This window comes from Nomascus leucogenys, chromosome 10, assembly GCF_006542625.1.
Source record: "Nomascus leucogenys isolate Asia chromosome 10, Asia_NLE_v1, whole genome shotgun sequence".
In the NCBI taxonomy this organism is placed as follows: Eukaryota; Metazoa; Chordata; class Mammalia; order Primates; family Hylobatidae; genus Nomascus; species Nomascus leucogenys.
Genome location: NC_044390.1, coordinates 7,079,223 through 7,093,569, shown reverse-complemented (window position 1 = coordinate 7,093,569; position 14,347 = coordinate 7,079,223). Strand labels below are relative to the sequence as shown.

The following is a 14,347-nucleotide window of genomic DNA, read 5'->3' as shown; positions in this document are numbered from 1 at the left end:
AATCGTAACTGTCTACTTGCATTTTCTAAAATAAAACTTTTTTAATCTCAAAAAAAAAGAAACCTGGCTAGCAGGTCAGCTGAGTTCTGAAGGTGGGGACACAGGATTAGTCATTTTAATAAGGACAGAAAGGAAGTAAAGTGTCTAAAACCTGGAGATTGGCAGGCCCAGATGGAGCGTGTAAGCTCTTCAAGGGCAGAGGCCATGTCTTAGTTATGTACATATCTATTCTCAGTGCACAGCACCACTCTGAGATGTGGCAAGTGCTCCACAAATATGTGTTGAGTGAATGAGTTTATTGAATGGGCAGCAGAAGTTTCCAGAAGTGTAGTGGAAGGATCTGTTTGGGTAAGAGAAAGAGCTGAAAGGGCCAACAGGAAATACCAACAATAAACCACAGGCTTTACAATGTCGCCTTGAGCTTACCCACCCAATTTAGGAAGTTTTCACCTTCAAGCCAGCAATATTGCTGTTTATACAATAACCTTGAGCCTTTGCGTATGCTGTTCCCTCTGCTTGGAGTATTTGTGCTACCCTGGCTATACACATGAATTTGCACACATGTGGACATGCACGCACATGCACACACACACTCATATAACTGCTTCTTTAGTTGTCACCTCTTCAGAGACATCTTTTCCAATTGCTCTAAGTTCTCCTCCCACTGCCTTGTATCCTCTAGCTCAACCCCTTTTATATGTTCTTCATAACATTTGTCACCATCTGTAATTATCTTAAGTGCTTTTCACTTATTTCCTGTTTGCTTCCTCCCCTAGGGCATAAGCTCCATGATTCAAGGACTATATTCTCTTATTCACTGTTGTATCTCCAAGCGCTGAGCTCGGTATCTGGTCATAGTAGATACTCAAAAAGTATCTATTGAATAAATTATGAATGAACAGTGCTTTTACACTTATTGCCTCACTGGTACAGCACACTAGCCTTTTATGAGTTAGACTTCACTAAAAGGAGACTGAAGACGCACTCCAGTTATTTTAATCAGAAAAATTTTAATCCAAAAAATTCATCTTTTTTTTTTTTTTTTTTTTTTGAGACAGAGTCTCACTCTATTGCCCGGGCTAGAAAGCAGTGGCACGATCTCAGCTCACTGCAAGCTCTGCCTCCCGGGTTCACGTCATTCTCCTGCCTCAGCCTCCTGAGCAGCTGGGACCACAGGCACCCACCACCACACCCAGCTAATTTTTTGTATTTTTAGTAGAAATAGGATTTCACTGTGTTAGCCAGGATGGTCTCGATCTCCCGACCTCGTGATCCACCTGCCTCAGCCTCCCAAAGTGCTGGGATTACAGCCGTGAGCCACCGTGCCCGGCCCAAAAAATTCATCTCTTACAAAATTGTTGGAGGGCTAGAAGAATGGGTTCTAAACTGGGCCTCCAGGAATGACCACCTAAACAACACTGTTGAACTGGCCCCCACTTTGCCAGAATCAGTTACAAGGGTCCGTGGCGAGGCTACTCCTGGAACTATTGAGTTCAAGGACATACCACTGAGCTTGCAAAACAAGGATAGGGAAGTCATTGGTGCTGCAAATACCTCTCAGCACCCTCAGAACTAGGTAGTAAGCACTGGAAATTGCTGCAGGGGGAAAATGCCTCTGTGACCAGGCTCACCAGCCCAAACAGTCAAACCAGCAAAGCAACAAGAAGATGGCTTCCACCTAACGTCCATCTTTCATATGATGAGTTATTGGAACTAGGAGAAACATAAATCATGGTTGTAACCCTAGCTGCAAGAGAGTCTTGGAAATGTAGTGCCTACCTTTCCAGTTTCTGTAGTTCTGGAAGGCGCCCTATGGAGGTTGGAAAGGATGATGATGAGTTCCGATACCAAACCACCACAAGCCCTGTGAGGTAGGCCGGGAAAACTCTGTGCCTGGTGGCACAGTGGCTCACACCTGTAATCCAAGCACTTTGGGAGGCCAAGGTGGGAGGATTGCTTGAGCCCAGGAGTTCAAGACCAGCCTGGGCAACATACAGATACCTTATCTCTACAAAAAAAATAAAAATTTGCTGGGCATGATAGCTCATGCCTGTAGTACCAGTGACTCAGGAGACTGAGGTAGGAGGATCTGCTTGAGCCTGGGAAGTCAAGGCTGCAATAAGCCATGATCACACCACTGCACTCTAGCGTAAACAACAGAAGGAGATGCTGTCTCAAAAAAAAAAAATTGCATCATTGCCACTTTTACAGATGAAAAACCTGAGTCTTCAGAAAATTAAATAATAATCCCTATTGACTGGTTCTCAAAATTATTGTGGAATGAGTGAGGATGAATTATTTTCCCAGCGTCAAAAAGCAAACTCCTCTTGTCCTTAAAGACTCAAGTGAAAGGGATCTCCTCTGTGATGCCTGACCTAACCACCCAGGCTAAAGTCAATGCTATTGTTTATGCATACACACCTACACACGCATCATAACTTTGATAAGTTCATCATGATACCTACTACAATACATTTTAAGGACCAATTTGTGTTTCTGTTTCCCCAAGCAGACAATGAAGTCCTCAAGGGCGAAGATGGCATCTTAATCTTCTCACCAACCTGGGTATCCACTGTGTGTAGCTCATAGGAGGTCAAATTAATACTTGGTTTATTGACTTAGTAAGTGTAGTGCTCTGGGCTCTTGACATTAGGCCAGTGCTCTTTCCACCATGCCACACCACTTCTACCCAACGTCTTCTGAAATCTACTGGCTTTGTTATTCATTTGCTCATTCATGCAAGAAATATCTATTAAGCACCCATAATGAATCTGTGTTTGACACAGGAGATGTAACAGTGAGTGAAAAGAGACAGTCTCATGGCCCATAAGGACTACAGGCTAGTGGGGGAGATGGATATGAATTAGCTGATCACACAAATAAATGTGTAACTACAGCAATGATGATGACACCATAAAAGGAGGTGCATCGTGGTCTGGGAGCATGTAATAGGTTTGAACTGTACAAGGACATCAGAAAAGATTTGTATAAAGCAGTGATGATAGCTGAGATCTAAATGATAATAGGAGTTATGCAATGCCAAGGGGTCAGAAAGTCAATTCTGTGAGACAGGAAATGGTCATGCAGAGGCCCTGTGGTAGGAGGAAGGTGAAGAAACAGAAGAACAAGGATGGTATTAGGTGGGGCTGGAAAGTGAGGAAAGGGTAAGACCCTGCAGAACCTATAGGTCAAATGTAGGATGTTTTTCTTTTTTCACCTGGGGGAGAGGATGACATGTTTATAGGTGTGCCTTAGAAAACTTCAATATGTGGCCAGGCTTGGTGGCTCACGCTTGTAATCCCAGCACTTTGAGAGGCTGAGGCAAGCAGATCACTTGAGGTCAAGAGTTTAAAACCAGCCTGACCAAACCCCATCTCTACCAATAATACAAAAATTAGCTGGGTGTGGTAGCATGTGCCTGTAATGCCAGCTACTCAGGAGGGTGAAGCAGGAGAATCACTTGAGCCCAGGAGGCGGAAGCTGTAGTGTAGATTGTACCACTGCACTCCAGCCTGGGTGACAGAGCGAGACTCTGTCAAGAAAAGAAAAGAAAATTTCAATGTGGCTGGGTGCAGTGGCCCCTCTTTGAGCCAAGCACAAAACCGTGAGCTGAGCCATCTTCAGCAGCAGCCCCCACCTTCTTGGTCCATCTTTCCAAGATTGCATCATATGTTGAACATGATGTAAATATATGCTATGCACAAGAAAAACACGCATTTCCAAATAATACTTTGGAGAGAAACAACTTGCTTATGTCATTCACATACAGAGGCACAGAGAGGTTTATACTGGCTTTTGGCTTTTTAGCATTTAATTTATTTTGCAGAAAGAAATTTAAAAGTCTTTGGGACTGGAGGTTTCCTTTGAACTAACATCAAACTACCAGACCTGCTAAGGAAGGTTCAGCCAGGCTTTGATATGTCTCAACACACACACAACACTTCTGCTTTGGACATGCAAAGAGAGAAAAAAATAGTACTCTGCATCACGAATCCCTCCTTATTAAAAATAATTAGTAGAGATAGCGCATAAGTCACTTTTAAACCCCTCCTTTTCTCTAATTATACTCCTAAATACATACCAAGACCTATTCACCAAAGACTGCCCTGGATATTTTGGAAAATGTCTTTTAACTCTACCCAAAAAAGTTTAAGCAAGAAATTCTTTTCGCTCAGGCCAAATGAAATAATAATTAAACGGACTGCTATGGTTTACGTGTGTCTCCCAAATTTCATTTGCTGGAAACTTAATCCTCAAATTCATATGTTGATGGAATTTGGAGGAGGGACCTTTCAGAAGTAATTAGGATTAGATATGCTCATCAAGGTAGGACCCCTGTGATGGGACTGCTGGCTTTATAAAAAGAGGAAAAGAGACCTGAGCTAGTACACTCTTGCCCTTCACCATGTGATGCCCTCTGCCATGTTATGACACAGCAAGAAGGCTTTCACCAGATGCCAGCACCATGATTTTGGACTTCCCAGCCTCCATAACTGTGAACTAAATAAACTTTTCTTTAAAATTACCTAATCTGTGGCATTCTGTTATAGCAACAGAAAATGGACCAAGACACTGACTTTTTTCCTTGTTTTTCAATCTCACTCCTTTTCACTATTAAATTTTGGCTGCCATGTTTTAGCTGAGAATTAATCCTCCTCAAAATTAAAATTTTATTAGAAAGCACAGATAAATCCACAACCACCATCAACGTTTCATGGGATTTTGTGTATTTTTCTGAAGATTCTGCAGAAATTTTGCACAAAACAAGAATGTGTACTTTGTGGGATACATTTTTTAAAACCTATCTAAACCCTGACTTTCTATATACTCTAATAGTAATACCAGTAAGATCATATTATATTCGTGTTCATTCTAACCTGGCTGTTCTCCTTATCAACCATGTGACCTGGATGAGGCACTTCACCCATTCGAGATTTGGTTTGTTTGCCTTTAGAATGAAAATAATAATCAAGCTTCCATTTAAGGACAAGTTCAAAGCAAAAGGTGAATCGGGCCTATGTTTCTGAGTAATGCTGAAAATGCTCTAGTTTTCCAGAACCTTGGTACCTTGGCCATACTCTCTCCTTAGCACACCCCCACTCCTGCTCCACTTAAAAACAAGTCATGCTTTTTGTTGTTTTTTGATGCTTATTCCCCTCTGCCTGAAATTCCCCAATTTCTCTATCTCAAGTTGATCACTCCTTACTCTGTTTCATGACAGCTTATCTCATCATATTATATTTATTTATTTATGTCACTAGTTCTCCTAAATAGATAGTTTGTTCCTTGGGGTGGCAAGAAGGTCTTATTCATCCCTATGTCCTTAGCCCCTAGCAAATTTCCTGGCATAAAATATGCATTGACTGAATAAATGAATGTATGACAATGCGTAAAAAGTCTAGTAGAAACATGCCAATTATAGGGAGACTAAAAATTCTAATAGTATATATCAAGGAATCACTATGTTTATTAACTATTGGTTTTGTATCCGTTCAAATATCATGAGCAATTTTAATTAATGGTAGAATGTGCAAAGATGAGAACTTCTTTTAACCAGATTCATTCTATGTAAAGTCACCCTCTGCCTCTTATTCTTCACTTCTCTTATTTCCATCATAGGAATAATCACAATTTATAACAATTTCTTATTATTGCTATTTTTCTCCTCTAGAAGTTCTTGATTTTGTCTGTCTTGATCATGGCTGAGGCACAGTCCCAGTACACTGTAGGTGTCCAAAAAATATTTGTTCAGGGCCGGACACAGTGGCTCACACCTGTAATCCCAGCATTTTGGGAGGCAGAGGTGGGTAAATTGCTTGAGCTCAGGAGTTCGAGACCAGCCTAGGCAACACAGTGAAATTACATCTCTAAAAAAAAACCACAAAAATTAGCTGGGTATGGTGGTGTGTGCCTGCAGTCCCAGCTAGTCAGGAGGCTGAGATGGGAGGATTGCTTGAGCCCAGGAGGCGTAGGTTGCAGTGAGCCGAGATCACACCACTGCATTCCAGCCTGGGTGATAGAGCCTGACCCTATCTAAAGAAAAAAAAAAAAACATTATTCAGGAAATGAGTGAAGCCACCAAGTATGGAACCAAGTGTCTTATAGAAACTCTCCATGCCATCAACTACTGGTATTAAATTCCCAAGATGATTAAGGGAAGTCAGAATTTCAGCCTTTTGGGGGAGCCTAAAGAGGCACAATAAACAGCACTCTCTTCTCCTTTCTGAACCAGTTGAGTAGTAAAGCAAAGGAGCTGTAGTTAGAGGATCAAAATTTTACCTTTATTAACAATCAAGCTGAAATCAAAAAACTTGGTAAGTGACCCCATCATACTCAATCTCAGAATCATATAAACTCAACCTCAAATCTCAGCAGTCTCTCTCTGTTTGAGGGTGGAGGAGCTAAATTTTTCCTTAAAAATTATGGTGTAGGAGAGCAGAGGAGAATGCAGGTTTCCTGGACAGCTCATCCCAAGAACAAGGGCAGCAAGGTGTGGGTCCCAAATGCACAGTTTGTGAGTCCATGCTCGTTGATCAAAGGCAGCACTTCGCCTTCCACAGGCAGAGGGAGGGAGGAAACCAAGAGACCAGTAAACTAATGGGGCTCCCAGTCTCTCCAGTGGAATAAAACATCAAGACTGGAGTTTCCCCTCTCCCACCCCCACCTTGCCTTGACTTCAGATACACCTATTTTCGATACTGTCTGTAGAGAGCCTGAGTTTGGCTGCGTGCATTAAGCCCAGCAGGCCAATGTTAATGATTACAGGAGAAAGCATCACTCTCATGTCAACAAAATAAACAGAGGTTCAGGCAGCCTAAATGATTTAGCCTTTTTTCATCAGTATTGGAATGCACAATACTATTGACCAGTAATATAACTACGAAAAAAAATAAAAACCCTACAAAATAATACTTTCTATCACTTTCATTGATCTATCTGTGGTTGTGTGGCTTGCTCTAAAGCTTCCCAGCCAGCTTGCTCCCTGATTTGGCCCAAATCACTGCCAAGCCACTGAGCTTCTGGTGAAGGTAGCAGGAACCTTGCCTTGGTCAGCAGAGGCTGCACAGAATAGCCCTTTCTTAAATACTCAAGATCATCTGTCTTGAAGTTGTTCTTTTCCTGGATGGCCAAAGATCCTGAGGAATTCTCTGACAGCAGTTCTCTCTGGCTGGCAAAGCAAGATAGAGGAAGAGAGAAGAAGAGCAAGGAAGAGACCCTTAACATTCTTCAAAAATACTTCTTCAAGATGACAGAAGGAGAGCCATTTTCCCCAGATCTCCCAGCCTACCAGTAGGGTACAGAGCTTCTATGGAGGGGTTAAAAATAATCTTATCACTTGGATAAAACAGAGAGAAAAACCCAAATTTAAATGTTTGAAGTTGTGGTCTTTTCACGTGCCTTCCTTTTGAACTGGAAGGAGAAAGAGTAAAGGGGGAGAAAGGCCCTTAAAACCACTATGTAGTTTTGTTTTTTTTTTCTACTTTGCTTTTCCCTTGTGTAGAGCAAACTCTTAGGTTACATCCCAGCCTAGAATAAATCTTCTGGGCTGAATGATAAATCAGGGATTGTAATGGAAATCACTAATGACCTTTAAAAGGGCACTGTCTTTATATTTTCACACTGTGCTGTTTGAAATGTCGACTCAGAATCAGGAAAATAATATACCATCGATTTCTCTCCATACCTCTTATAACAGAGCTTGAAATTGACCTAGAATGCATTGGTATGGGTTTTCTCATTACGATTTTCAACATCATCGGAAATGGGGATTAATGACTCAGTCTTGGGAACAGCGTTGTTAGACCTTGTAATTACTGTGTGAATCGTGTCCAAGCAGCAACTAGCTTACCCTATTTATACCACCCCCCAGAAGTGGGTGTATTTTAACCATCATGTGGTAAAACTTCATGGTTCTCAATTAAAAGCCTCTACTAGATGGGAATATCATTTCCTCACATTATTGTTTATCTTGGTTACCGTCTTCTCCTTGTCCATTACCCCTTTTTTAATTTCTCTTTCCACTTCTCAATGTGCCACGTTTCTCTGCCAATTCAGTATAGTTTTTCGTTCTTCTTTTTTTTTTTTTGAGACAGAGTCTTGCTCTGTCGCTAAGGCTGGAGTGCAGTGGCACAATCTCGGCTCACTGCAAGCTCCGCCTCCCAGGTTCATGCCATTCTCCTGCCTCAGCCTCCTGAGTAGCTGGGACTACAGGCACCCACCACCACGCCCGGCTAATTTTTTGTATTTTTAGTAGAGATGGGATTTCATCGTGTTAGCCAGGATGGTCTCAATTTCCTGACCTCGTGATCCGCCTGCCTCGGCCTCCCAAAGTGCTGGGATTACAGGCGTGAGCCACTGCGCCCAGCCTCTTCTTTTTCTTTCTAATTTACTTATTTTCCCTCCAGTTTCAAAATCTGTTTCCCTCTAATTTATCTTTTTTGTATTTTATCCTTTTTCTGTCTGATTTACATATTCCACCTCTCATTCACTCCAGAAGGACCTTTTAAAGCCATCCAGATTCTCTTAGCCTTGCCTCTTCTGACTGACAATATGGAAGGTCTTTTCCTTTCTGTCCTTTATCCTCACATGTGCTGGCCCATGCAGGATGGCCAAGCCACTCACTGCCGTCCTTCCACCAGCTCTCCTTTGGATCTTGTGAGGAAAGCACAGTGAAGTACCATTGAGAGGGGTCCACAGACTTTCAATTAAACATGGAAGCTGACAGCAGGATCTCTCTTTGTTTTAAAAATAGCTAGGAAGACATGGTTAATATTTTCTCTGTTAAAAGAATTTTAAATGGCTTTTAAATGATGTGGCCTTCCATTGAGTTTTTCTTAGGGACCACTTGTAACCACTCTGCAGAAGCAGGAGGAACCTCCACTCGAAATTTGGTCTGGATGTCAAGATTGATAAAGCCACACATATACCAAAAGAATATGAAAAGGTTTATTATCTACGTAATTGAGGCTTTTCCGGGGAGAGCATGGCAGGCCTTGCAAACAGGCCCCAAACGGCTTGAGAACACGAGCAAAGGGACTGGCTAGGTTATGTGTCGTGTAGGGACTGGGGCCAGGGTGAGGGTTCCCACAAGCTGGCAGGGGCCAGCAAAGAAGAAAAGCTCACCTACATTCAGATGAGGTAGTTGGCCACCCACAAGATGTAATTTGAACAGCACACGTAGTACTCCCTTGCCCAAAAACTGTTCTGCCTCAGGGGTGCCAATGAGCCAGACACACCCAGGAAGCCCTCCTTCAAATTCAGAGATCAAAGATACCCATAACATTTAGAATAACTCTAAAGAAAAAGCATATTTTATGGACCTTTTTTTTGGCCAATTTTTTGACTTTGAGAAATCACTCATTTCAGAGGCTCAGGTTTTACATCTGTACAATGGGGATAAATAATACCTATTCCATTTCATCAATTCTAAAATGCATTCTTCCTCTCGTTTTAGTGTCTCTGAAAACTGGATACAATTCAAGGACTTCTTACAAATGTAATTGGTGGGATTTTTTCTTGATGGCACATAAAATCACAATGGTGTTTCTTATACTTGATAGCATCTTAGATTATATCAAATACAGTACTTCATAGGGCTGTTGTGAAGAAAGAAAAAGAAAACACGAAAGCATTTTATTCATTATAAGTGCTAAATAAATGTTTTATATACCCCTTTGGGCCTTAGTTTTTCTTATCTGTAAATTGGGAGTAATAATAATACTGACTGCATGGGGTTGTTGTGAGGGTCAAGTGAGTCAATACATGTCAAGTGTTCAAAACTATGCCTGAACCACAGTAGGAGGACTTAGTCTTATTATTAGTCCAGGACCTTCTGTGGCTCATTTGAAGACATGTCGGCCATTGATTTATCCCCAAACATTGAATGTTTGGTGGGTGTCAGCAGGGCTCTAGAGTCATCCTGGCTCTGCCACTTACTCTGAGCAATTTCTGTAGTTTTATACAGATGCCTCTTCTGCATCCATGATACGAGAAGAATAATTGCACCTATTTTGCAAAGTGCAGATGAGCATTAAATGAGTCAATCCACGGAGAGAGCCTAGTACAGTGCCTGGCAAGTGAGAACCCTCAAAAAATGCTAGTTATTTTTAGTACGAGATTCTGCTTTAAAGAAGCATCTGGTCTAGCTAGCCCAGAAACAGAAAATTATGACACCACAAGCTAGGGGTTGCCACTTTTCACACATTGCCCTTGTGTAAGCCCCATCAATGCCCTCAAGTCAAAGACCCTCCAGGAACGCATCTGATGTCAAACAGAATTGGGTTTGCTCTTCATGGTGAGATCCGTTCACACCATAAGGATCCATGAAGTGTCTCAGAAAGAGGCTGTTAGAAAGGGCTTGTTATGGGAGTGTTGGCTGATTTCAGGTGAATCAGTATGTTAGCTGATTTCTGGGAGCACTCAAGGAACCGGGGGATCTGTGCGGAATGGAAGCTGTCAGATATAACATAGGGAAATTTAATGATTATCTTCATTTTTATTTAGTGGGTAGGAGGATAGAATTAGGGCTAGAGTTGGCTGGGCGCGGTGGCTCACGCCTGCAATCCCGTGTAATCCCAGCACTTTGGGAGGCCAAGGCAGGTGGATCACAAGTCAGGAATTCGAGACCAGCCTGGCCAACATGATGAAACCTTGTCTCTACTAAAAATCAATCAATCAATCAATAAATAATTACAAAAACTAGCCAGGCATGGTGGCATGCACCTGTATTCCCAGCTACTCGGGAGACTAAGCAGGAGAATCGCTTGAACCCAGGAGGCGGAGGTTGCAGTGAGCTGAGATCATGCCACTGCACTCCATCCTGGGCAACAGAGCAAGACTCCATCTCAAAAAAAAAAAAATAAAGAAAGAGGTAGGGCTAGAGTTATGATTGAAGAAGAAGCAGTAGTCACTCCCGTTAGCCAGGAGAGGGGGCTATTTGGTCATTTTTGCAGTTGTACAGTGTCTGTTTTTATCTCTGTTCAGGCATAATTACAGAGTTGTCTTGTTTTTGTCTTGTTCCATCACATCCTTGAAAGTCCTCATCTGATATCAATATTCTGCCTGTGTTCACCAAGGCAACAGCATGACCCAACTGGTAGCAAATAAGCCAGCAATTAGCTATCAGCTGTAGGGTGACAAACCATCCCAGATTGCCGGGGACTGAGAGGCTTCCCAGGATACAGGACTTTTCACTCTAAAATGGGGAAAGTCCCAGGCAAACAGGACTGAAGTCAGTTACCAAGCTGCCAGGGCTTTCTTTTTCTCTCTCAGCCTTCACCTTTTTAATAACATGCCCTATGAATTACCCAATTTATACTTTTCTCTATTGACTCATTTGCTGCATATGAGGATGTATTTTAGAGGCAGACAAGTCCCATCTCTATCACTTGCTAGCCATGTGCCCTTGAGCAAGTTGCTCAATGTCTCTGAGTCTTGGTTTCCTCCTCCCTAAAATGAGGCTGGTGCACACTCTATGCAAAGGCTTACTTGAGATAATGGCATCCTCAGCAATGCCTTGGACGTCGTAGATGCTCCATCAATGTTACTCCTGTCCTCCCCAACTCCCATCTCTACCCCATTCCATATCAGCTTTGCACCATTTCGTGCAAAGGCCTTGAATCTACAGTGATATCTCTGAACCTTATTTTCATAGCTCTTATCACGGCTCCAGGTGCCTAAAAACACTTAAAAACTTAATTTAAAGGATGTTATCTCTGCTCCTTTTTCTGTTCTTCAGTTGCTCCCCTTATTTCCTTCTTTTTTTCTTTTTCATTTCAGTTTCAATACAGACTGCAAAAATTGCCCATGCCGACTATATTGTAAGTCATCATGGCAAGGTATTGGGAAACGTTTTCAACTAGCAATAATCGGGCCTCAGATAAACCTCATGGGCTACCATACTGCCACTGTGCAAAGCTACCATTATTTCTTATACTTCTCTATCCCCTTTTCCTGCAGGAAATTCAGACCTGTAGGTAACAACAATTGTAATAAACTACATTTCTAGAACCCTTTGTAGCTTATAAAATGCTTTTGACAAAAGAAAAAAAAGAACCTGAGAGGCAAGTACTATTATTCTCCTGTTTACAGATTGGCAAACTGAGGCTTAGAGAAGTCACGTGCCTGATTCAAAATCACAAGACTAGTAATGAATGAGAACCAATGCTTTGAGTCTCTGCTCTGCTCTAAAACAGCTTTCTTCAGATACTCAAACCCGGATATCAATGCACCCCATGCTTCACATACCAAGGGCCATGGATCAGGCCTCCTGACCAGATGTTGCTATTGAGACAAGCAGCTGTCATTTGTAATATCCTGCGCTGTCCCTCAGGGTCCATGGCTCAGTTTCACTTTAAATCCAGCCACGGCTCTTGCCAGACCAATGAGAAACTCCCATTTGAGGTGGAACCACTGAAATCTGATTCAGAGCTCTCTGCTAGTTCTTCCTCTGACTGTCAATTCAGTTAAGCCCTGGCAGCTGGACATAGTCGGGGCTGGATAACTCTAACTTCCCTTGACTTGCCATCTCCTTCCCCATTGCCCGAAGAAGGAATGCCAAATGGACTCACACTTGTCGCCCTTCGGAATCCTTTACGTCATAGCCTAAGCACAAATTACAAATAAGGCTTTGGTATTTAATTCAGACCAGTACCAAAATATTTCCCTGTCTGGAGTTCTTCCATGAAGAAAGCCTTTATAGTATGCAGATGGTGGGGGTGTGGGCCTGCAGGCAGCCCAGGAATGCAAGTCAACAGCCTTGAGTCCTACTAGAAGAGAGGTGTGGCCACCGGGCGCCTTTCCAGGGTAACCCAAGTAGGTGGAGTTTGTGGTAAGGCAGAAAAAGGCTAGGACTTGGGGCCAGCAGAGCCAGGTTTAAATACTAGTTCCCGTGTTGACAGGGTGAGTTGCTGCATGCTAAGCATTCAGTCTCTCCTAAGCTCGTTTTAGTAAAAACAAAGCAATGCCTGTCCCACCCTTCTCCTAAAGAGATGTCCCACCTAAACATGGTCTCGAGGTAATGGACATAAAAGCACTTTAGAAACTGGAAATCGCCAGACAAGCATAGGCTGTTAGTATTACAGTGCAATGTCTAAAGTCTGTGATCAATTTTTCAGGCAGATTCACTATGCATTCCAATTCTCTCTGGTCTTTGTTTTTCTTCCAGTTCCCTTAATCTGTCTCCCTGCACAAGCTCAAAGTTGCTGAAGAATAGGTCTACGTTTGTTTCATATTTCACACACTTCTTCAAGCAGTATTCCAACCCAAAAAAGATAGCCTAAGGAAGCTTAAGTGATCGAAAGGAGAAGAAAAACACTTGGCTCAAAATATGATTTTTGGTTTTTGTTTCTCTAGTCTAGAGGAAAATTTTAGATTTTGATTTGGAGGAGAAAAAACAGAGAAGTTAGAGAAATTGAGCCCAGGCGTGGTGGCTGATGCATGTAATCCCAGCACTTTGCAGGTGTAAGGAACACGGCTGTGCTGCAGCCAAGCAGGCATAGGGCAGCAGGCACAGACCAAGGAAAACAGTCTAGAAGACTCAGCAGGATTGGGGTGCACGCGCACACTCCCATGTCTCCTATAATCATAGCCATGGCCCAGCACTTTGGGAGGCCGAGGCGGGCGGATCACGAGGTCAGGAGATCGAGACCATCTTGGCTAACACAGTGAAACCCCGTCTCTACTAAAAATACAAAAAATTACCCGGCAAGGTGGCGGGTGCCTGTAGTCCCAGCTACTCAGGAGGCTGAGGCAGGAGAAAGGCGTGAACCCCGGGGGCGGAGCCTGCAGTGAGCCGAGATCGCGCCACGGCACTCCAGCCTGGGCGACAGCGAGACTCCGGCTCAAAAAAAAAAAAAAAAAAAAAAAAAAAACCATAGCCATGTAGACACAACATAGAGAAGCTCCCCACCTGGCTCTCAGCCACTGTTGTCTGTGTAGGTACAAATTTAACACCGACCCTGTGAGGGGCTACTGAATAAAGCCATGTCTCATCTACCTGCTGTCTCTCGAGTGTTCTTCCAGCTCCCTGCCCCACATCCACTCACTCCCCTCAGCCCTCAGCTGGGGCTGGAACCTGACCCTGAGCATGACAAATGGCGAAGTCTGCAGGATGAGGTGAGTCTTCAGCCCTTGGGGCTCCCGGGTCGGCTATGTGGCCACAGCATGGGCTGTGGTACCCAGTGGCAGAAGTGCTGCTTGGATGGGCCCCAGTGGAAATGTGGGAGGCAGTAAGGGGTCTCCCGCGAGTGCGGAGAAGGCACTGAAGCAGCTGGAAGCTCACGGCACCAAGAAGGAATGCACCTTCGCTGGCAGAGTCGGATGAGCATTTCTGACTGCACTGGGCAGA

At 43.2% G+C, this 14,347-nt stretch overlaps 1 non-coding gene across 1 annotated transcript; it reads right to left on the bottom strand.

The window, feature by feature from the left end:
- Window positions 1-11,777: 11,777 nt before the first annotated feature.
- LOC115837187 lies at window positions 11,778-11,918 on the bottom strand. Its single transcript, XR_004032204.1, has one exon. It is a non-coding gene; the product is annotated as a U4 spliceosomal RNA (small nuclear RNA).
- Between the last annotated feature and the right edge of the window lie 2,429 nt (window positions 11,919-14,347).